At 38.6% G+C, this 24097-nt stretch overlaps 1 pseudogene across 1 annotated transcript in view; it reads left to right on the top strand.

Moving 5' to 3' along the window:
- LOC149837446 (uncharacterized) overlaps positions 1-23829 on the top strand; it is a 32318-nt pseudogene extending 8489 nt beyond the window's left edge. Inside the window, exons 2-9 of the transcript XR_016431909.1 lie at positions 891-1193; positions 1376-2080; positions 2169-2447; positions 2576-2737; positions 2868-3801; positions 3898-4113; positions 11084-11344; positions 23280-23829. The product of XR_016431909.1 is annotated as an uncharacterized LOC149837446 (transcript). The remainder of the gene's footprint in view (positions 1-890; positions 1194-1375; positions 2081-2168; positions 2448-2575; positions 2738-2867; positions 3802-3897; positions 4114-11083; positions 11345-23279) is intronic.
- Positions 23830-24097: the final 268 nt, after the last annotated feature.

Genomic DNA, 24097 nt, shown 5'->3' with positions numbered 1-24097 from the left:
GTTTTTCAAGCATTGGAATTCAGTACAATTTTCAGCCGTAAGCATCATTATAAGGTAATCATTGTTTAAGTTGTACATATATATATATATATATTCATATATATATTATAGTTTTTATAATGTTGTAATAGGAAATACCCATTAGGGGTATTTTAACCTTTTACGGTATTGTAATAGGTTGTGCCCATTAGGGGCACAATAGTCTTTTGTATTTTTTTCTTACTTTTTTATGTTAGTAATTTAGATTAGAGTTAAGGACATCTATGTAAAAGGTACATAGAGTCTTTGGGACCTCCCTAATGGCTCTATTTCTAGCCGTTGGGGAGAGTCTCGATGGCTCTATGAGCGCCTTGTTGTGTATAAATAGGGGTGTTTCCCTCATTGTAAATTCAATGCTTTCTCAAGCATTTTTACTCCCAATAACTCCCATATTTTTACTTGTGTTGTTGTCCCCTAAGTGGCCTATGTGCATGTGATCTTGGATTGACCCATAAATGGTCTTTGTGTTCTTGTAAGCCCATAAGAAAGAGACACTCCCTTGTATTATTTTTCTTATCTCATTACATGGTATCAGAGCTTTGGTGTTTTTTGATATGTATTTAAAGATAGCGTGGTGGACCGTGAAGATCAAAAGAGCGTTGGTTTGTTGCTTCAGGAAGCATTCATTACCATCTTTATCTTTTTCTTTTCTCCTTCTCTTCTCTCTTATATTCTCTTTGCTTCCATGGCTGACAAGGAAGTTGTAACCGTGGTTCCCATCAAGTTTGATGAGACAAACTGCAACATGCGGGCCACCGTGGTGAAGAGAATCTTAGTTGGAAAGTTGTGGGCAATTGTTTTCTACCAGTTTCCCTAGGGTAATTTCATGCCAATATCTGATGAATTTGCAGGTGTTTATGAATCATTTGATACAATATGCATATACCTAGAAAGTGATCAATCTGGGGGGAGTGATTTAGACAAGAACTTTTGGGTCAGATACCGGATGGCTGTTGTCAACCAAAAAAACCCATCAAAAACAGTATGGAAGGGAGTCCTCCATCTGTACAAAAACATGGAACAATTCTGTGCTCCAATGCATGAAGGTCTCTGATATCTTTGAGGCTGATGCAGGATTTCTTGTACGTGACACTGTTGCCTTTGCCTGTGAAAATTTGGATTGCTGCCCATGGTTTGACTTTGCAGACTTGGAGGTATGGCAACAAGTTTACATATTTACTCTTCTGGCACCATTTATTATGTTTGGCAGTTCACTACCTTTTTGTTACATGGGATTTAATGTGGTGAACTACTTTGGAAAACATAGTTTGCTAAGCTGTTGTAAGGTAAACTGATTATATGCTCACGCTCAAATGCTTAATGTTACTTCTCTCAGGTTTTGGCTTCTGATGATGTCCAAGATGCCTTATCAACTGACCCTGATGAACGTATTGATTCAGAAGGTAGTGAGGGAATAAGTGGAGTTGAAGAAATCTTCCACAACCTGCTTGCAAGGGCAGGTTTCCACCTCAGTTATGGGGATAATCCCTCACAGCCTCAAGTCACATTGAGAGAGAAACTTCTTATGGATGCTGGTGCCATAGCTGGTTTTCTTACTGGGCTTCGTGTTTACCTTGATGACCCAGCGAAAGTAAAGTGTTTATTCCTTCCTACCAAGCTATCAGGTAATACCGATGGCAAGAAAGATGCTGGTAAAAATGATGAAAATCCACCTAGTCTAATGAATTTGTTGATGGGGGTTAAAGTCCTGCAGCAAGCAATTATTGACTTACTCTTAGATATCATGGTTGAATGCTGCCAGCCTTTGGAAGAAAGAAAAAGTGATGATTCTTGTGATTGCATATCAGCCACATGTCTTGTGAAGCCTAACGTAATAAATGGGGCCATAGATTCTATGCATTATCTTGTTCAGCAACGCCTAGATTCTGGTTTAGATGATATTAGCAATGGACAAGCTGTACAGAGCTCTGACATGAAAAGAATGGATTGCCATGGAACTATTTCTGGTCAGTCTATCTCACCCCTAGAAACATCTGAAGATGATGCTCTGGCAGATGATATGTCAAACAAAAACACAAAGGTAATGCCATAAAGTTCAGAAGCTTCTGTAAAATTCCTACCTCTACCATTAAAGAGGACATTGACATGCTGTACTATCTTATATTCAGACAAAGTGGCCAGAGAAATCTGAGGAGCTTTTGGTTTTGATTGTAAATTCACTGAGAGCTCTAGACGGTGCTGTTCCTCAAGGTTGCCCAGAGCCTAGGCGAAGGCCACAATCTGCCCAAAAAATTGCTCTTGTTCTTGATAAGGCACCAAAACATCTCCAACCAGACGTAGTTGCTCTGGTGCCTAAGTTGGTTGATTATTCAGAGCACCCACTTGCTGCTTGTTCACTGCTGGATCACATTCAGAAGCCAGATGCTGAGCCTGCACTCCGGCTGCCTGTAAGATACATTGGCACACTTCAAAGATTTGCTTCTTCTAGAAAGCTGCTCATTTTCATTGATGAGAACACTTGCTAAAAGCCTTGATATAAAAATCTAATCTTCACACTGTAGTCTTGGGTTTTCAGGTTCTTGGTGATCTTAGCCAGTTTGAGTTTGGCAGTGAATTGTGGGAGAGAGTGTTATCACAAGCACTTGAACTGTTACCAGATTCAAATGATGAACCACTTGCAGCGGCCATCAGTTTTGTGTTTAAAGCTGCCTCTCAATGCCAACGTCTACCTCAAGCAGTATGCACAATTCTGGACATTGGATTGTTCTAATAGCGCCTAATAAATAAGACACATATGGATAATTCCTTTAGTCCTTTTTCATTTCTTTGTTTCTTCTTCCTTCTGACATGTCTATTGTTTGTCATAGGTCAGAGCAATCCGTGTTAGGTTGAAAAGTGTTGGTGTTGAGCTGTCACCTTGTGTATTGGATGTCATAAGAAAGACTGTTGTTGCTTGGCCAGATATTGCTGAAGCTATGCTGAAGGACATTGATTATGACCCTATCCTGATTGATAATAACATAACAGATCCACATGGAATTTTTTTCTTGTGGTCAACAAGGACATACTGCTAAATGGTTGAACATTGCAGAAGAGCAGGTTGTTGCTGCATACCATCAAATATCTGATGTTTTTATCTTGTTGGAAATGCTGTCTATGCCTAGCTTTGCTATGGATGCATCACAGATTTTTGAGAGGGCTGTTTCTCAAGGGGAAATTGGGGAGCAAGCAATGCTTTTAGTCTTGGAAAGATGGTATTCTCAGAGGTTAACAGTGAACTCCCAACCGATGGTCAGTTCTCAGGACAAGGATATTCTAATGATGGCTAAAGCTAACCAACCATTGCCTGTGGGGGATGATGATTTTTCCCCAGTTCTTAGCCTAGCTGAAGCTTTAGTGCTCTCTAGAAATTCTCGAGTGCAAGAATTTGTAAGAATGCTCTATGCAATTATATTCAAAATATATGAAAATGAGGTTTGCCGTGGAAGGATGCTAAAAGGACTTGTTGAGCGTGCTACAAGTGCATCAGATAGTTGTCGTGAAGCAGATGTAGATCTGGAAATTTTGGTTTTCCTTGTTCATGAAGAAGGAATTGCAAGACCTGTTCTAAACATGATGCGTGAGGCTGCAGAACTTGGAAATGTTGATCGTGCAGCACTATGGCATCAGTTATGTGCAAGTGAAGGGGAAAACATTCACACATGCAAAGAGAGGCAAGCTGAGATTTCTAATCTTGTCAGAGAGAAGAATATTTTATCTCAAATGTTAAGTGAATCAGAGGCGGCAAACCATCGTCTGAAGGTATCACATTTGAGTTCTTAATGTGGGTGGTACTTTGCAGGCTTTAAGGTTGGCTATTCTTTTAATACCATTCACTTGTCTTGTTGGACATTTTAGTCTGAAAAGAGAGTTGAAATGGATCGTTTTGCTCGAGAAAAGAAGGGAATGACTGAGCAAATTAAGGAAGCAGAAAACCAACTTGAATGGATCCGATCTGAAAGAGAAGATGAAATTGCAAAGATTTCTGCTGACCGAAAGATCCACCAAGATCGTCTTCATGATGCAGAGGCACAGATTTCACAGTTGAAGTCTCGTAAGAGGGATGAGTTGAAGGTATTTTATATCTATTTTGATTGCTTAAAGCTTGTTGATGCTAGCCTGGTCTTTTGGTTGATCTTTCACTTTTTTGCATCTTTTTTTTCCAGTTGTCTGTCTTTAAATTAGACCATTTGTTATTACATATTACTGTGCAATTGAAAAAAAGAGCCTGTTGGTTCTCTGAATACCTGAAAATGATAAATGGTTTGAAATAAGATGGTTTATTCATTTTAAATTTTGCACATCCATTTTGGAGATAAAGGACACTTGGAGAATTATATCCTTTTGAGGATTTGTTACTTCGTCAGTCAGGTCATGCTTCAGTTTAATCATGCTATTAGTCTTGTTGTGTATTATACAGAGTTACCAGAAACGCCAAAGACATTGGGGAAGCACGCTTCCCTGAAGCATGTTTTGGAAGCACGAAACGTCGCGCTTCCGAAATGCGCTGGGAAGCGAAATTTTTTTGGGAAGCGCATTTCTCATTTTTGAGAAACGTGCTTCCCATTTATGGGAAACACGTTTCCCCCTTTTTTTCCATTTTTTTGTATTTTTATTTTTATTTTTATTTTTTTTCTCTTTTTTCGCTTCCCCCTCACTTCCTAGGTCGCTTCCGGTTCGCTTCCTAGGTCGCTTTCGAGACAATTCTTGATTCGCTTCTAAGTCGTCCCATGCTTCCCGCTTCCTAAAATTTTGAAAGTGCCTCGCTTCCCGTATCGCTTTCCGCTCCCGCATCCTCGACTGGTAACTCTGGTATTATATAGATCAACTTCTCTATAGCCATACAGTTTTTTAGAGAATGGAAAAAGATAGTCTTTTTCTCATAGATTATTAGCATGAGCGAAGTGACCTAATTCAGGGTTTGGAAAAGTGATCCCAAATCTGAAGCTCTATCACTTTGTCTACTTCAAAAAAGGATATTATCTCAATATAGTAGTGCCATCTGTCTAGAGCTGGGAAATGAGATGAACAGCTTGTGGCTTGCTCATCTGCTTGTGAAGGTTACCGGTTCGATCATGAAAAAGGATAATCAGTTTAGCTTGGTTTATTTTGATTGTTAGGCTTGTTATATATATATATATATATATATATATATATATATATATATATATATATGGGGAGGGAGGCTCGTCCAACCAAAGGAAGGTCCAAAATCTACAACCTATGTCACATGGGTGCGGGGCGGGGGTGCGGCACTTTCAAAAAACTTGGGTGTGGGGGTGCGGCAAAAAAAAAAAAAAAATATATATATATATATATATATATATATATATATAAAGTCCAAAAGTTGGACATAAATGACCCTGGGTGCGTTGACTGCACCCAGGGTCAGGTTGACCGCATCGGGTGCAGGTGCGACGCGGGTGCAGCACCTAGTTGAAGAGTCCCTGTGACATAGTCTACAACTGATAATGATCAGATGGTGTTCCTTCTTTAATGGTCAAGTTTTTTCGATCAGACTCTACATATTGGATTTTTATCATTTATTTATCAACTGTTTTAGATTATGAATTTTCGATATTTGAATGCGTTTTTGAAAGTGCTAAAAATCAACAGCCCACAATATTCTATATTGTGAAATTTTAAATGTCTTGTGAGCCGTCATTTTTCACGATCCAAAAAACTTGCCTAGATTTTAAATCTTCATGTAAAGCATATTTCTTACTAAATAAATTATAAAGAACAAATATATAAAATCCGATCGATGAATCACTCAAACATCGGAAAAGGAGAGTGTCTAATCATCATCAATTGTAGATTTTGGACCTTCCTTTGGTTAGACTGTTCCCCCCATATAATATATATATATATATATATATGCTGTATGTATTTATATATATATGTATATATAAGAAAAATATATCTAGGTCCATGAATAACCGCAAAATCAGTTCAGTAAATTGAACTAAAACGAGCTGTGATATGATCTAATGTCAGGCATTGCTTGATAGAAGTACTATAAGGAGCAGTGATAACTTGAATTTTGGTGGAGTGAATAGTAGCTTTGTTGCCCGATTATCCTTCACAAGTTCAATCCTCTTACTTTAGGGTGCATTTAAAAGCATTGATAAACAGTCGATAACTGTTTATCTTGGAAGCCAAAATCCAGGATAAATAGTTGGACCCCCTGAGGTCGGACTATTTAATCTTCATTTTGAGGATAACCATACAAAGACAATACAAGAGCGAGATTATTTCCTCCATTTTCACATGGAACATGGGCCCCATGCCAAAAGGCGAAAGAAATAATCTCGGAGACCATTTCTTCTGCCTTCCAAATGGGTGCTTGTAGACAAATGATTGAGTTCTATGCAGCTTTCATCTCTAAATCTGGTGGAAATTGTTCCTCTATGATGACTGGTGGGTGAAACTTTTAAAAGGCCTACCTTGGCAATGGAAGGAAACAACTAGATGGAGATCCGGAATTTGGATTATCTTAATATTTTTGTAGAAAGGGTGAGTGCAAGTTGTGGCGAAGGCAGATCTATTTCATTTTCGGATAGATGCATGGTTGCTGGAGGCAGCTCTGAGTAAGCAGTTTCTGGCACTTTTCAACATCACAAGGTACCAATCCCAAAAAATGCGTAATCGCTGGACCAATGATGACTGGAAAGTTACAGCAAGATGCCATCCTTATGAGCAGGAATATCAAGAACGGACCAGCTTTTTGGATATACTTAAGAAGGTAAACCTGAGGGAGTTTTCAGACTGGACATTCTAGAGGTGTTCAGTCTCAGGTAGGTTATCCATCATCTCTCTCTCTCTCCTGCTGGGAATGATCCATTCCCAGCTAAAATTATCCGGGTGTCATGTACAAATCACCTGGCAATGCTTTTTTGTTTTGCTGATCTCACATGGAGTTCTCATGTATTGCAAAGTGGGCTCAAGGGGGTTCCATTTGGCCAGCATGTGCATATTATGCATGACGGCTGAGGGAGATTGCACTTATTTGCTTGACTTTGTAGCTTCTTCCAATGGTTGCTCAGTTTAACATGGATTGGAATGATACTGTCTAGCATAATACTTCAACACAACGATACTGGTGATCCATGTCACATAGGTGTGGGTGCGGGTGCGGGGAGGGTATATATATATAAATATAATTTTTAGCAGTTTTAAGTTAACACTAATGAAATAAAAACAATTATCATATCATCAATTCATCATGCATAAATTCATGCAATAAATCAAATTAACAATCTACAATTGTTATTCCTCATCAATAAAAAATAACACCACTGGTGCGGAGGTGCGTGTATACATTTAAATGTGTTCTTATCTATGTCACAGGGATTCGGCTAGCAGGGTGCGGGTGCGGGTGTGGTCAACCCGATCCTGGGTGCGTTGACCGCACCCAGGATCATTTAGGTCCTTTTTTTTTGGATTTTTTTTTTTAAAAAATTAACCTATGCTGCGATTTTTTTTTTTTAAAAAAAATCTGTTGACAGCAGCTATCAGCTGCTCGATTTTTTTTTTAAAAAGCAGCTCTGTCAGCTGGCTGACAGCAGCTGACAGACAACTGCTGACAGCAGCAGCTGTTAGCTGCTCGATTTTTTTTTAAAAGCAGCTGTCTGTCAGCTGCTGACAGACAGATGTTTTTTTTAAAAAACAAATCGAGCAGGTCAGCTGATCTTTTTTTCGTAAGGGAGGGGAACCCCGACCCCCTATATATATATATTGACATTTTTGCCCCTGCCGCACCCCCGAGTCCGGGTTTTTTGGAAGTGCCGAATCTCCGCACCCGCACCCGCACCCGCACCCATGTGACATAGGTTCTTATGAGTGTTGAAGTGAAGACTCCTGTGTCTTACCAGGACCAGGGAAGCTGATTTATCATCCAATGCAAGATTAGTGGATAAGTGATATGAAACTTTGAGAGCTTACAACTTGCATACTCATGCAAAACTAAGATGGTTTTTATTTATTCTGTGTACTAGTTCTGTCTCGAGCCAATCTTTCAGAATAGGATGTGCAGTGCGGAGCTCTATTGAGTGGAAAATACATCGAGTGTAGGAACGCGCGGTATGTGTTCGCTTGATCGGTAACGTGCGGTGGTAGCACGACATGCGATAGGCATCGGTATCATCGTTAGTGCATCGTTGTGTGGCGGCACAGACATGGAGCATTGTTTGGTTAAGCAGTGCCAGCGGATCAGATGATGTTGCCTTTGGAGATTTGGTTAAGGACCTCTCGGCTTGCAAGAGGTTCTATGCATAGCGGTTGGATGCACAGGGGTGCGTGTGGGTTAGGGATAATTCTCCCAGGGATCACATTAGGTGATTCCAACCGAGTATGGTGAGTCGGGGTTAGACGAGTGAATGCCTAGGCACCGACGAATGAGTTTGAGTGGTGCTCTTCGCTATGGTGTTCAATCATCAACTTGTCTTCGAACTGGGGGTCACAAGGTCTTGTTCCTTCGGTGGTGAAGTTTTGCTATGTCGTGCGCATGAAGCTGGAATACGCTTTATGGCACGTAAGGGTAAGGCAAAGTTTGTGCCTCTTTCGGAAGTGATAGCTGGTATGGGACGACTATGCACTAAGCGGCATGAACTATATAGAATGCACATTTGAAAATGTGGTTGATCAACTTTCGCTATGCAGCTGCGCACAGGGTGGTGCACAGGGCCAATGAAAGTGATTCAGCACATGGAAAGGTGTTGGTACGCGGCCTTTGGCCGTTAGGCTGGCCAGATTGGGTAGCTTGGCGCGTTGCGGGTTTGCGAAGCATTCTATGCCCGTGACAGAGCGATAGAAAGGCTTGCGGTGATAAGGAAGGACCGTCGCACCGCACTGGCTTATTGAAAAAAGTAGGCCCGTAACAAATTGGCATCAGAGCAGAAAGATTCACGGAGACCTTGTTGTTCATTGTGTGTGACACTGAAGAGGACAATGATAGTTTATCTTGGTTACGCAAATTTTCGCAGCTGAAGTGTGGTTGGCCGAACACAGAAGTAAGATGTTGGCAGGATGGTATGGGACATCTTGTCGATGATAAGTAGAAGTGTAAGATTGTTGTTCAGTTGGCTAAGAGAACGTAAATAAGCTAAAGATTCCTACCAGTTGTGCGTTAGGCTCACAGGTGGAGCGTGATGTTTGTTTTGTGTATGCAGAGAATGCACGTTGGATTCGGCTGGATAGATTTGCACCTTTGGGTATGAGAGACTCAATTAAATTTCTAGATTCTCTCCAAAGATTGTGGGTTAGCGGAGTGCCCACATTGAGCAAATGCTCATTGTTTTGTTGGTCCCTTGAGTTGGCAGATCCTCAATGGATTGTGTGTGGAAAAAGTTGTTGTTCGTGGCTTGTTGGTTCCTACGTGAACGTTTTGCTGACCCTAAGCGAGAGTTACTGCATGCTGGCTTCCGGAGGGGAGTTTCAGCGTTGGGCCAAAGGTGCCTATGTAAGGATGAGTGCCCAGGAAGACGCTTTGAAGGACCACTTTGAGGTGATACGTAAGAAGGTGTCTCCCACTTAAGGACTAGTTTGAACCATTGGAAAACCGTAAGTTTGTGCTTAAGAGAGTTGATATCCCTGAGGCTCGCATTAGTGGTCGTCTTTCTCTGCGAGGACCACGAAGGGTTTAGAATTGCCCTTGCTGGGGTTGGAAGGCACCCCAGCAATATGCATAAAGACGACAAGTTTGTCGTGCCGGTGAGGATGACTCGTTTGTATTTGAGACTGCATTGGGGTCTCACGAGTAGAGAATGCTCGATGTTGATAAAGCAGAAGACTGTTGTCTAAGTGATCAGAGATGCGTTAAGGAATGAAACTTGACGTGGTAAAGGTTGCCACGATGGTGGATGTAATCCAGAACAAGTTGAGTAGGCTGAAGAAAAATAGTAAACCATAGATAAGTACAAAGGGAAACTGGCATATCACTGAAGGCGTGTTCTTACCTACACCAGCATTGTTGAGGACGACAATGGTTTTGGGTGGGGGAGAATGTCTCAGGCCGATCTTTCAGAATAGGACATGTGCAGTGTGGAGCTCTACTGAGTGAAAAATGCATCGAGTGTAGGAACGCGCGGTATGCGTTTGCTTGATGGGTAATGTGCGGTGGTAGCACGACATGTGATAAACATCAATATCGTCGTTAGTGCATCGCTCTGTGGCGGCACAGACGTGGAGCGTTGTTTGGTTAAGCAGTGCCAGCAGATCAGAGGATGTTGCCTTTGGAGATTTGGTTAAGGACCTTTCAGCTTGCAAGAGGTCTCACGCATAGCGGTTAGACGTACGGGGGTGCGTGTGGGTTAGGGCTAATTTTCCCAGGGATCATATTAGGTGATTTCAAACGAGTATGGTGACTCGGGGCTAGGCGAGTGAATGCCTAGGCGCCAACGAATGAGTTTGGGTGGTGCTCTTCGCTATGGTGTTCAATCATCAACTGGTCTTCGGACTGGGGGCTGCAAGGTCTTGTTCCTTCGGTGGTGAGGTTTTGCTATGTCGTGTGCATGGAGTTGCAATACGCTTCATGACACACAAGGGTAAGGCAAAGTTTGTGCCTCTTTCGGAAGTGATAGCTAGTATGGGACGACTATGCACTAAGCGACATGAACTACATGGAATGCGCATTTGGAAATGCGCTTGATCAACTTCCACTAGGCAATTGCGCAGGGCCAATGAAAATGATTCAGCACATGAAAAGGTGTTGGTATGTTGTCTTTGGCCGTTAGGCTGGCTAGCTTGGCGCGTCGCGGGTTTGCGAAACATTCTATGTCCGTGACAGAGCGATAGAAAGGCTTGCGGCGGTAAGGAAGGACCGTCGCACTACACTGGCTTATTGAAAAAGTAGTCATACTGTAGCTTTTAGAATGTAAAGTTTATGTTAAGTATTTTTCTCTTGGAATTTTGGGTTGTGCTCTTAATGCTCTCATTTAACCATTGTTTGGAACTCCACATTACTTAATATATTATTAATTGCAGTATATGTTGCATGATCAATGCATGTTTTGATTTTAACTAAATTTGGATTCTAATGTTTCAGAGAGTAGTGAAGGAAAAGAACGCACTGGCTGAACAGATAAAGACTGCAGAAGCTGCACGGACAAGGTTTGATGAGGAGTTGAAGCTCTTTGCTACAAAGACAGTCACATGGGAGGAAGCAAAGCAGTCACTTGAAGATGAAGTCCGGAGGTTGACACAAACTATTGGACAAACTGAGGGCAAAAAAAGGGAAAAGGAAGAACAAATTGCCAGATGCGAAGCCTATATTGATGCAATGGAAAAAAAATTAAACACTTGTCAGGTTTGTTTCCTTTTTTTTCCTTGAAATTTTGTACTTCAGTTCCTTAACAATGCAATTAGGAGTATGCCCCAGAAAAGAAATAATGGACCAAGGGTGTACCTTGATGGCAGTATAATTGATTGGCTGTGCTTTCTAATCTGACTGTTTAATATAATCTTGTAAATGCTTTAGGTTTCTGAGTTAAGACAGTTGATTAAAATATGAAATTCCTTGATCAGTTCTTATGTTGACATGGAGTTCGTTATCAGAACATTTTCCAGCTTTTGACCTAAATAAAATAAGGATCAAGTTAGAACTTCTTCTGATACCTTCCATTCTTATTGGATGACTATGCTTATGTACATGTCCATGCAGCATCATATTGCAGGGTCTTGCAAAATTTGTAACCATTTCACTTACATCTTGCTTTGAGATTCTGGTGACCAGTTCTAACCAGTAATTGGATGTTTATAAACTCTCTTTTTGTCCAAATGTTTATCAATATGTTTTGCTAAGATGTTGCTACGACTTAATAGCTTGAGCTATTTGATTAGTTCTCTACACTAATCATAAATATTGCCAAGATTTTGAAAATCTCATGATATAATCACAAGCCGTGATTATTCTAATTATTTTGCAAGATTTCAAAATCTTGCTTAGCTTGAATATTTCGCAATATTATTGCAACCTCAAACCTGTTGGGATGTGATATTGGTTTGGATCTGGTTCTGAAACCCAGATCCGTGTTGTATTGTTGTTTATTTCCGTTTTATCTTTTATTATTTGTTCCTGTTCTGTCCTTGATATTTTCTCATGTTGTATTGTATTCATGAGGGCAGTTTTATAATTTATCAAGTAAAGTATTATAAAAGATATAGAAAAGCACACATTTTCCATCTTTGGGACGTGTGGGATTGCAGCCTCTATTCTTCTTGTCTTATTTTTCTCTCAAGTGCATGATGTTAGAATATAGGTTGTATAAGCATATATATATATATATATATGTGTGTGTGTGTGTGTGTGTGGTTGTAATATATATTACCCTCCAAGGGTATTTTGGCTGTAATAGGTGTCGCCCAATAGGGGTTGTTTTTATTTAATATTGTAATATGTTATATTTTCAATGGCATTTCTGTCCTTGACAATATAACAACAATATAGCTGTTGGCGCTCCCAACGGCTAGATTTCTAGCCGTTGGGGAGCCTCTCTCCCCTTTTTTCTTACAAATTATGGGGCTTATACCCCTTATGCATTTTGTGTGCATTGTGAATGAAATAAAGATTATATTTTTTAGTGTTGTGTGTTCCTCTAAGCCTCTAAATGGCTGTTGTGGTTTTGCCCCTTGTGTGGACTTTGTATTGGCCTCTTGTTTTAGGTATGTGGAGAGCACTTTGTTTTCTTACATGGTATCAGAGTCATTGTGACCTTGATCGTGGTAAAACTTGCTCGTGTGGACGTTAAATCATGGACTCATGGTGCCCAAAAGTTTTCCGCTTTTATATTTTCCTTCTTTCTCTCTATGTCTATCATTTTCTCTCTTTCTCTTCTTGTATCTATGGAGGATAAGGAGAAGTGGTTGTCACTATACCCATGAGACTCAATGACAAACTATGTATTGTGGGCATCCACAATGAAGCACAAAATTTGGGAAAATGATCTATGGGGTTTGGTAGATGGATCCAAGAAAGAACCAAAGCTTACGCTCACCAAAAGTGAAAACAATAAAGAAATTGCACTTCAAGGAGAAGAGATAAATAGTCATTGATGACTATGAAAAGAGATGGAAAGAGTGAAGGATGTGTCATTCCAAAATCATGGGATGGATCATTAATAGTGTTGAAATAAAAAAATGTTCTAGCTTAGCAAAGTTCGAATTTACTAGTGATGCTTGAAAATATCTCCAAGATATGTATTCTTTAAAGGATATACTTCATGTATGTAATATAAAAAAAAAAAAGAATGACGACTCAAGGAGATATGAGCATAAGAGAATATTATAATGCTCTATCTCTTTTTGGGATGAAGTAGCTCTCTTAGAGCCTAAGTGGCATTGTCCACTTGACATAGAGCTTCAAGAAAAACAAACTCAGAGCACTTCTACCATTTCATAAATGGGCTTAAGCTCGAATTTAAAGGAACAAAGCCGTTCCTTCGTAGAGATGGTGTTCCTTCCATAGTAGAAACTTTAGAAAAACTAACTATGGAGTTTGAATAGATTAAAGAAATCCTCTTCTACCAAAGATGATTTATCAATACTTGCTATATCAAGACCCAAAAATCACACCAAAGCACATAGGCCTCCTCACTTTGGAAGAGACCAAAATGACTATGGAAGGAGCTTAAATGACTGTGGGAAGAGCTTAAATGACTATGAAAGAAATCCAAGTGAGTATGAATACAAAAAAAGTGGTATGATAATATGCTACTTTTACATATAATCGGGTCGCATCAAGCCATTTTGCCCAAAAAAGAGAAATGAAAAGAAAGCGACCTCTATGGTATCATCAAGTGAAAGAGATGGTGTAGATGAAGGCTCCAAGAATGTTTCATTTGCTCAACTCATGGAAATCCTTCAATCACTAATCAAAGGCCAATCTTTCTCTCTCTTTGGTGTGGCCGTATCAACATGCATTGACCCCGGTAAGTACTCTTGGATTTTTGATTATGGTGCCTCTTTCCATATGACTCCTAATGAGTCTATACTATCCAAATGTCCCATTAACTCTAATGATTCTTATGTTTCAACCGCCGATGGAACATCTTTAAAAATTAAAATCTTGGGTACTTTACAAAATTCTTCTAAAAATAATCAAAATTTTTATGTCCCAAATATTGTAGTAGTATCGAAAGTTAACCTCAACCTTTTATCCATTTCTCAAATTACCGACCATGGATGTAAGATCATTTTTTCATCTAATGATTGCTTGGTACAGGATCTCCAATCCGAAAAGCTTATTAGGCGAGACTATAGAAGAGGTGACCTTTACTACATGGACGATTTGAAACTATCAAATCAAAATTTTTGTAATTTTGTTGAGAAGAAAAGTATTGAACATTGACATAGGAGATTAGAACATCCAAGTATATCAAAAATGTATTTATTCCCTTTTTCTTGAAAGTTGTAATGAAAAGTGTTTTATTTGTGAAGATTGCATACTCGAAAAAATGAAATCTTTACTTTTTGGAAATAACCAATTTATATTTAAAGAACCTTATAAGTTAATTCATTCGGATGTATGGGGACCAACACCGGTTATGTCTAAAGGAGGAATTTCTTATTATGTAATTTTTGTGGATGACTATAGTAGGCACACATGGATTTATTTTCTTAAGCACAAATCCGAAGTATTTGAGTGTTTTCAAAACTTTCATAATTGTATTACAAATCAATTCAAAACCTCCATCAAGATATTTAGATCTGATTCTGAGGAGAGAGTTTTTGTCAAAAGATTTTAAAGGTTTTCTCGATCAACAAAGGGTTACTCATAAAGAATCTTGCCCTTAAACCCCACAACAAAATGCATTGGCCGAAAGAAAACATCAACACATTAATGAAAGCACTGAGACTCTTCTAATATCCAAAAAAATTTAGAACCAAAGTCACTCTTATAACAATTTATTTAATTAATAAAATGCCTTATACTATTCTTGAAAATACTTCTCCCATTGAAAAATTATTTAAAATCTCTCTCAATTATTCAAGATTAAGAATTTTTGGTTGTAAATGTTTTGTTCTTTCCAACAAAAACGATAAGCTTTCTGCTAAGGCTATTCCTTGTGTTTTCTTAGGATATGCCGAAAACCAAAAATGATTTAGATGTTATAATATTGAGAAAGACAAACTTTATGTTTCAAAGAATGTAACTTTTCTTTAAAAAGAAGATGGTTTTGGAAAAATTGAGTCTAAGAAACCATGCGTTCATTTTTGTTTGATCTAATGCGTGAGCATAATACTATTAATGAAAGTAATAATTATTGATATTAATATGAATTAAAGTAATGATATTCATGATGTGCATGAGAGTATCGATGGTAAGATTCATGATGCACATGAAGGTGATATGACTATTGTTGAACCTCACAATGAACTTCATACTCTCGTCGTACACAAGGCCAACCACCATGTGCATTAGAAAGGCATATTCAAAGTCAAGACATAGATCAATCTAGTGTTAGAAGATCTACGAGAATATCCCAAACACCTAGTAGGTTTGTATCATATGAGTCGTTTGAACTCCACTATAGAGCTTGCCTTATGGCCATGCACTCCTATATCGAACCCTCCTCCTATAATGAGGCTAAAGATCATCATGAATGGAGAGGACATGAATAATGAATTAAAAGCCTTAAAAAAAGCCAAAATTTGAGAGATTCAATCATTACCTATAAGAAAGGAAAATCATAAGATGTAGATGAGTCTATAAAATTAAAATCAAAAGTGATGGAACATTAGAAAGATACAAAGCTATGTTAGTCGCCAAAGGGTAAAGTCAAGAATATAGGATAAATTATGAGGAAACCTTTGCCCCAGTAGTTAGGATGACTACAGTTCGAACTCTCCATCACCTCTATTAGATGATAGTCTATCTTTCAAATGGATGTTAAAAATGTCTTTTTAAATTAAACTCTTAATGAAGAAGTCTATATGAAACCTCCACCCGGGTTAGATTTGGCATATGAAAAAGTTCTTTGTTTACGAAAGACTTTGTATAGTCTAAAACAAACTCTTAAAGCTTGGTATGATCGTTTTAGTAATGTGATGGTTCAATTAGGATTTAGATCTTGTTATACTGATACTGGCTTGTTTGTCCTTTGATGCAGGTATATTTATTTTGCTCCTTTATGTGGACGATATGATTATCACAAGAGGTGATAAACAGGGAATTAGTCATATCAAGGATGTTTTAAAAAAATATTTTGATATGACAGATCTTGGCTTTCTTCGATATTTTCTTGAGATAGAAGTTGCTTACTCACCCCAAGGGTATTTTTTGTCTCAATGCAGTTGAGATAATTTAAAGGTCAGGTCTTATGTATGAAAAGAGAGGGAACACGACAGAGGTCATCAATGTAAAAATAAAGAAAGATGATGGAGAACCTCTGAAAGATCCAACAACATATCGCCAAATGATTGGCACCTTAACTTTCCTTTATACTACTCGTCCTGATATTGCTCATGTTGTTCATACTGATAATCAATTTCAACATTCTCCCACTACAGTACATATGAGTGCTGAAATGAGAATAATTACATATGTTAAGAATACTATCAATCATTGTTTGTTTTTATCTTCTTCCTCATTAGATGTTATTGCATATACTGACTCTGATTGGGGAGAAAATATAAATGATTGTCGCTCAACCACTAGTTTTTTTATTTTTGTAGGTGATTCCTTGATATCTTGGAGATATAAAAAAAAACAGAAGGTGTCCCTGTCTTCCACAGAAGCCGAGTATCGTGCAATGGCCAGTGCGACTTCTGAATTGGTGTGGTTGCGATAGTTATTTGAAGACTTTGGGGTTTTCATATCTACACCCTCAAGATTATGTTGCCATAACAAAAATGCCATCTATATCACAAGCAACCATACATTTCATGAGCGAACGAAGCATATCAAAATGGATTGTCATTAGAGTTCTTAAAACCATCACTCTATTATATGTGCCATCAGAGTATCAACTGGCAGACTTTTTCACTAAGGCGTTACCATCCCTCAAATTTTACTTTCTTCTTGGCAAACTCTCGGTTGTCATTTTGTGAGTTTGAGGAGAGGTGTTTGAATATATATATATATATATATATATATGTGTGTGTGTGTGTGTGTGTGTGTGTGTGTGTAATATGTATTATCATCTAGGGGTATTTTGGTCTTTTGATGAATATAATTTTCTGTAATAGGTGTTGCCCAATACGGGCTGTTTTTATTTAATATTATTATATGTTATATTGTTAAGGGTATTTTTGTCCTTGACAATATAACATCAATATAGTTGTTGGAGCTCTCAACGACTAGATTTCTAGCAGTTGGGGAGCCCCAACAGCTATGTTTTGGGGAGCCTCACTCCTCTTTTTGCCTATAAATATGGGGCTTAGTCCCCTTGTAAAGCCATGCATTTTGTGTGCATTGTGAATGAAATAAATATTATATTTTTTAGTGTTGTGTATTCCTCTAAGCCCCTAAGTGACTGTTGTTTTTTCGCTCCTTGCGTGGGCTTTGTATTGGCCTCTTGTTTGAGGTGTGTAGAGAGCACTTTATTTCATTACACATGATTCATTGGATTTCAACCCTAAGATACCAAAGGTTTACATGGTATCAGAGCAAATGCGAATTGAAGAGTTCAGGTAAGGCCAAAGATTTCTTGTTCCTTTCCCTTTCTTTCAATCCTCTTCTAGTCTTCTTTTCTTTTGAATTTGTGTCTCACATTTCTTGTTTTGTTTCATCGTACACCTCTCTCTCTTAATCTATTTCTTTGGCTGCATACTGTTTCTTATTGGCTGCATATTGTTCCTTCATCTATTCCATTGTTTCTTATCTTGTTGTGTTACTAAAAAAGGAGGAAAAAGTAAAATCGTTTTCATCATATTGTTTCTTTTCTTCTGCTGCTTGATACAAGGTATCATGATCTCCTTGGGTTTCTTATCTTCTAGTTTCTTTCTTCATATTTTATTCTGGTTGTTTCCCTTGTGTGGCACAATACCCTAGACAAATCATCTAGGGCTCTTTGGCACCATATTTTGTGTTATACCTCACAAATATAATACACATTGAGGTGGGAACCAGGAGGATAAAATGCAACCCTTCATAATCTATTGTTGGGTCTAATCTACAAAAAGAAAGAAAGAAAGAATCAGATTTATTGTTTTGCCCCACCGAGCGATGTTTGCTGATTATTACTTTGGTGTTATTGCGGTGCATGTTTTCTTTTTGTGGCTCTCTCATTACTGTTTCTTTGTCACTTTCTGTTTCTTCTATTTTCTCCTAATATACTCTTGCGCCTTTGTCCTCCACTTTCCTTTCTCTATTAGTTTCAGAAAAATTAAATCATTCTAATCAAGGTTGTAAGTATTGTATCGTAACCCGAATCGGTAGAGCCCAAAATAAGATACATATCATTATCGTAAAAAATCATAAATTTTGAAAAAATAAATAATTCTAAAAAAATTAGAAAAAATAACAAAAATTCTAAAAAATCATAACACATGAAACAATGATAAAATGCACAAAATGAAACCATAAAATCACATATGAAGCATTTATGTCTCTATGAGTTGCATAAGACATCAACAAACATCAACTATCTCACGAGAACAATGCAAAATATTAAATATCTTGCAATTAAGAATATGCCACAAGACTCATACTTTCATATTACATAAGCAAAAATATTATAGCAATAGTTACACTCAATTTTCAATCGGTTTCTACTCATTACTTGAGTGCCCCATTGTCATGCCAGATCATATGACTCCATCTTTGCTGGAGTATGGAGTTTGATTTCTATCTTGATATAAATCTTTAATTTTTGCGGATCCAACTTCACAGTAAATTGATAGGGGGTTGTAGGGGGCAGCGCTCCCCCCGAGGTAGATTTTTTTTTGGAGAGCAGTTTTGTAATTTTACTTATAATAAAGATTTTTTAACTTAACCTATTTTCTTAAGTAGGAAAATGGCGAAAATGCACTTTTTTTACCTTAACCCACTTCTTTGGGTGAAAAAATGGTGGAAATGCACTCTTGACGAAATCACGAAAGCCCTCTCCCCGATGCAAAGATCGGCCTCCAAAACGGTCTCACGATTCCTAGGGTGTGTGGGAAACTCTTCGTATGTTTTATACAAGCGAGGGTTTCGCCCCTCAAAAGCTCTTTAAAACCCAAAAACATAAAAACATAGTTTTGCCCATTTTTAAGTCCGCAGGCACCATATCGTACGATACACACCCATATTGAAATATAGGTGTGTATCGTATCGATCTCTTGCATTGATACAATACCTATTGTACAATACTGTACAATACAAACAACATTGGTTCTAAATTCTAATTATCTCACTTGGAAGTGGCAAATGATGCTTTTTATCAGGAGCCAAGATCTTGTCAGACACTTGGACAGGTTAATTCATATCCCACGAGTAGCTTGTGCATGAAGAAAATGATGACAAAGGGGTTGCCATTTCCATCACTCATACAAGAAATTCAAATTATGTGAACCCTGATTGCTTACATCACCTCCACATAATCCCCGGAGGTGCTCATAGGCATCCCAAATGACTGCATGACAATGGAATTATGGAATAAATTGGTTCAAACATATTCATAGATTTTAGAGGCCAGAGCCCCAGATTATGTATTTGAAGGCGTTAAAATTTGAAGAAAGGATCAATGAGTGTTCTAGGATATCTCAACAAATTGAAACCTATACATGGATTTGGATCTTTGAGATCAGATCCAAATTTGTTAATCAAGGTAATGTATTTGTAATATTGTGCAGGGGTTGTTTGGTACCTTGAGTTATAAGGACTCATGTGTAAAATAAAAATGTGTAGCACCCTCCATGTAATATTAAAAAGTTAATATATATAAGACTCCAATAAAGAATAGAAAGGCTGGACGTGTTTTGCCTCCTAACCTTCTCTCTCCTCTCCTTTCTATGTCGCCATCTTCTACATCAGGTCATGAATCCCTAATCACGTTTTGTCACGCCATCCTATTGATCGATGGGTGAGCTATGAAAAATAATCAATTTGTAACATCTAATATTTGTTGTAGAGATTGAGAAACATGAAGTTTTATCGAAGCCTGCAAGAATGCAAGATGGATGGAAGCCATGGATGAAGAATTAAGAGCCTTGAATGAGTGTCAAACATAGAGATTGTAAAAAATCCAAGGGATAAGAATGTTGTTGGGTTGAAGTAGGTGTACAAAATTAAATATAAATCAGATGGAAGCATTGAGAGATATAAAGTAAGTCTGGCCAACCGTTTGTGACTGATCAGCCCTAGCCGGCAGATTAGGTTGGGCGGACTGGCTGCCCTAACTGCCGGTTTTCAAAAACAGATTTTAACCAAAATAAAAACTGATTTTTTAATGCTAAAATAAATGAAACAATCCCTAATGAAGAATATCAAATAATAAAACTAAATTAAAATTGAAATATAATATTATTGATGAAAAAAATTTAAAGGAAAAAAAACAAATACAAACAAATAATCAAGATCACATAAGGAAATGGATAAAGTTAAAGATACCATGTTGATTGTGTCTGGCACTGGTTTGACTGTGTCCATGAAGTGTCTTGGAGAGTGCTAGAGTCATATCGTGTCAACATGGGATACACACATTAAGTGTCAGTGTGACATAGCTTGCCATAGATTACTCATACATCTGTTTTTCTTTTCCTTTTACCTGTTCATATCAGATGTGTATGGCTGTAATCTAGGATGACAAAATAGAGGTCTTTCAACTGACAGAAAGTTACGTGGAAGTATAAGAGAGATGCAATTGTTTTCATTCAAAGGAGAAATTGACTTGTATTTAGGGATGCACATGAGCCGGGTTCCAGCAGAGCTTGGGCTCAGCTCAGCTCGGCTCGATCAGAAAATCTGGTTGCTCGAGCCGAGCTTAAACAACCATTGCCCGGGATTGGCTTGAGTCGAGCTCGATTTGGTTCGAGCTGAACACCTTTGATTTAAAATGGTTTTCAAAGTTTTTGAAATTTGTGTCAAAAGCCTTTTTGAAAGGGAGGAAGATGGTGGGATTTGAACCCATGCCACTTCCGAAGAAGACCAATGACTTACCCACTAAGGTAAGACTTCTCTTTGTGACCCTATTATGAACAAAGTGCATACATATATAAAATCTAATTTCTTTATATAAATATGTGAGCTGAGCTTAATCGGGCTTACCGAGCTGAACTGCCTATTCAAGCTCGACTCATTTACTTGTACCGAGTCTGAACCCTTGTTCATGATCAGCTCATTTATTTTTTCAAACGAGTTTGAGCCGAGCTTAAACAGGTCGAGCCGGAGCTAGCTCGGCTCGTTGTGCATCCTTACTTGTATTAAAACATTAGGCAGATGTATGAGTTTCTTAGATACCTGTGTGAGGTAAGAAAGCATGTCAATAGAAGTGTAGGAATACAGAGTTATAATGTTACAACGATGGTGGCTCAAAGAATGGCTGATCGTGGAACCTGTAGTGATGACGAGCATAATGTCAGTGTGTCGTCATAATAATGTCTAAATGCTGACTTGATAAAGATGTGTCACTAGAATATCCTTCTTGACAGGCTCTTGAGAAGTTGTGCATAGATGTATATGATTGGCTTCTTGCTTTTGATCCATCTTTAATCTTCTTGTGAATGAGGCCGGTTAAGATATTGGCTAGACAAATTCTCTTCAATATCTCCATCTTCATCTTTCCAGTGAATGAGGCAATCATATATCTCTATTATTCTTTCTTCTGACATGGAGGCTAGAGGCACTCAACAAAGTCTAGTAGGCTGCTTTGCTGCACATTTTGCTATGGAAAAAAAAACCTAATCCATGTAATATCAACATGATGGCTGCATATTTCTATGTTTGACCTCAAAAACAGAAAGGTCCTTTGCTTTAGAAAAGAAAATTGAATGTTCTTCATGTGTGCAAGTCTATCATTAGAGCATTGATGTGTCTAAGAATCTTTTGTGGCTTCAACTTGTTCTTCATTGGGTCATGCGTTATTTGACCCTCTTCATTAACATGATAGGTGATTCCTGGTTTGAGAAGGTCGAATATTGAATCTATTTAGGATTTTGAGGACAAGTTCAAGAACATGTCATACAGTTAATCATAGCCATTATGACGGTGTGTGATGCGTTCAGATATAATTTTGACTCTCCTATCCAGTCAGTGTCATACTTGTCTTTTTTGTGAGCCTTTCTTAAACATTACTTTTTTTTTAGTTTCTCTTTAATCCTTTTGGAGATTGATAAGTTATGATCTAGCTGTTGTCTAGATGGACTTCATTATAGCTAGGGATGGCAGTGGACCGGGGCGGGGGACAAGGTCTCCACCCCCGCCCCGTTTCAAAATCTGAACCTTCATCCCCACCTCCATCCCCGCACGGGGATGGATTTTAACCTCCACCCCCGCCTCCATCCCCGTTTCATGTCCTCCATCCCCGGTCCAAACGGGGGTGAGGCGGGGTGGGGCCCCATTTCCCCTCGGTCTATAATCATTCCTTAAAGGATTGGGGACGGGGCGGGGAAAGGCGGGGATTGAGACGGGGACGGGATGGGGCGGGGGAAAGCGTAAGTCCATCCCCGCCTCCATCCCCGCACGGGGATAGATTTTAACCTTCATCCCCGCCTCCATCCCTGTTTCATGCCCTTCATCCCCGGTCCCAACGGGGCGAGGCGGGGCCCCGGTATCCCCCGTTCCACTGCCATTTCTAATTATAGCATACATCCGTGTTCTGGAAACTATCAAATTGTTGTGGCCTATGCACATTGCAAACGTGCAAGAATATGCTAGAGGTCGAGAAAGAGAAGGTTTTGGGATATGGAATGAATAGAAAATTGTTATAATTGCTTTCTTTCATTCACTATGTTTTTTTCCTCTCTCTCTCTCTCTCTCTGATACTTTTGTTCAAGGAAATTGATTTGAATTCTTTTCTGTTGTACAGTGAAGACTTTTATGTTTATATTTTCTACCTTACATGTTGGAAGGTTGCTCTGGTCAGTATTTACTGTAGCGTTCAATGAAAACTTGATATTACCTTATCTGAATGACTTGGGTTGCAACATGAATGCCATAAACTTCTGTTGGGTCTTACCCAGTGAGTTGTGATGTAGATGTGGGATGCTTGAGATTACATTATTCTTACCAGATATTAAATTGCGAAGAAAGTGGAGGCCTCTCTGGAAGTCCTTGTTCTCTCTTCTGATTGTGGTACTGACTGCATAATTTGCCCATGCAGCAATATATCCAGTCTTGAAGCCTCACTACAGGAAGAGATGTCTCGCCATGCCCCTCTGTATGGTGCAGGCTTGGAAGCTCTTTCGATGCAAGAGCTGGAGACATTGTCACACATCCATGAGGAAGGGCTTTGGCAAATACATGTTCTCCAACAACACAATGGAAGCTGCAATTCTCTTGCAACCAACTATCAACTCCCTCCTCCCCTGAGTCAATATGTTGACCCTTCAATGGTTGTTGGACTACCACCGCCAATTCCACCAAATGGAGTTGGAATCCACAACAATGGTCATCTAAATTGTGTCCTAGGAAGCCCATGGTTCCCCCCCACGTGAAAAGCGCAGCTGTATATGTCCCATGTAAGTGACGGCTTCTTTTCATTGTCCAGGCCTCTGTTTTACATGAAGCCATGATTCATATGGTCGTTTTCATATAATGAGGGTATTGATATCTCGTACAACTGTTGGTAACTGCTTTGATCATCGTACAGGTGAAGACTGTCAAATAAATAATAAAATAAGGAAATATACAAGATTTTGAAACGAAGGAAATTGAGTGTTTTTGCAATTTTTACCTAACCAACCATGATCTTGTACATTCTTCCAATAGTTGCAAATGTAAAGAAGCACACAAAAGTCTACTAAGTACTATGATAAAGAATATTCACTCATGAGATGCACCAAGGCACTTAAATGTCACAAAATTCACCAAGGCACTTATACAAAATATCAATCTTTATTAAGAGAAATCCTCACTAAAATCCATATTTTACAGTGGGGCATTTACCCCAATGTATATACACAAGAGAAAGGGGATTAG

The sequence above is a fragment of the Nuphar pumila genome, chromosome 5 (assembly GCF_984573655.1).
Source record: "Nuphar pumila chromosome 5, dmNupPumi1.hap1.1, whole genome shotgun sequence".
NCBI classification, from domain to species: domain Eukaryota; kingdom Viridiplantae; phylum Streptophyta; class Magnoliopsida; order Nymphaeales; family Nymphaeaceae; genus Nuphar; species Nuphar pumila.
Note: the sequence above shows the minus strand (reverse complement) of the source record. Positions and strands in the feature narration are given on the sequence as shown.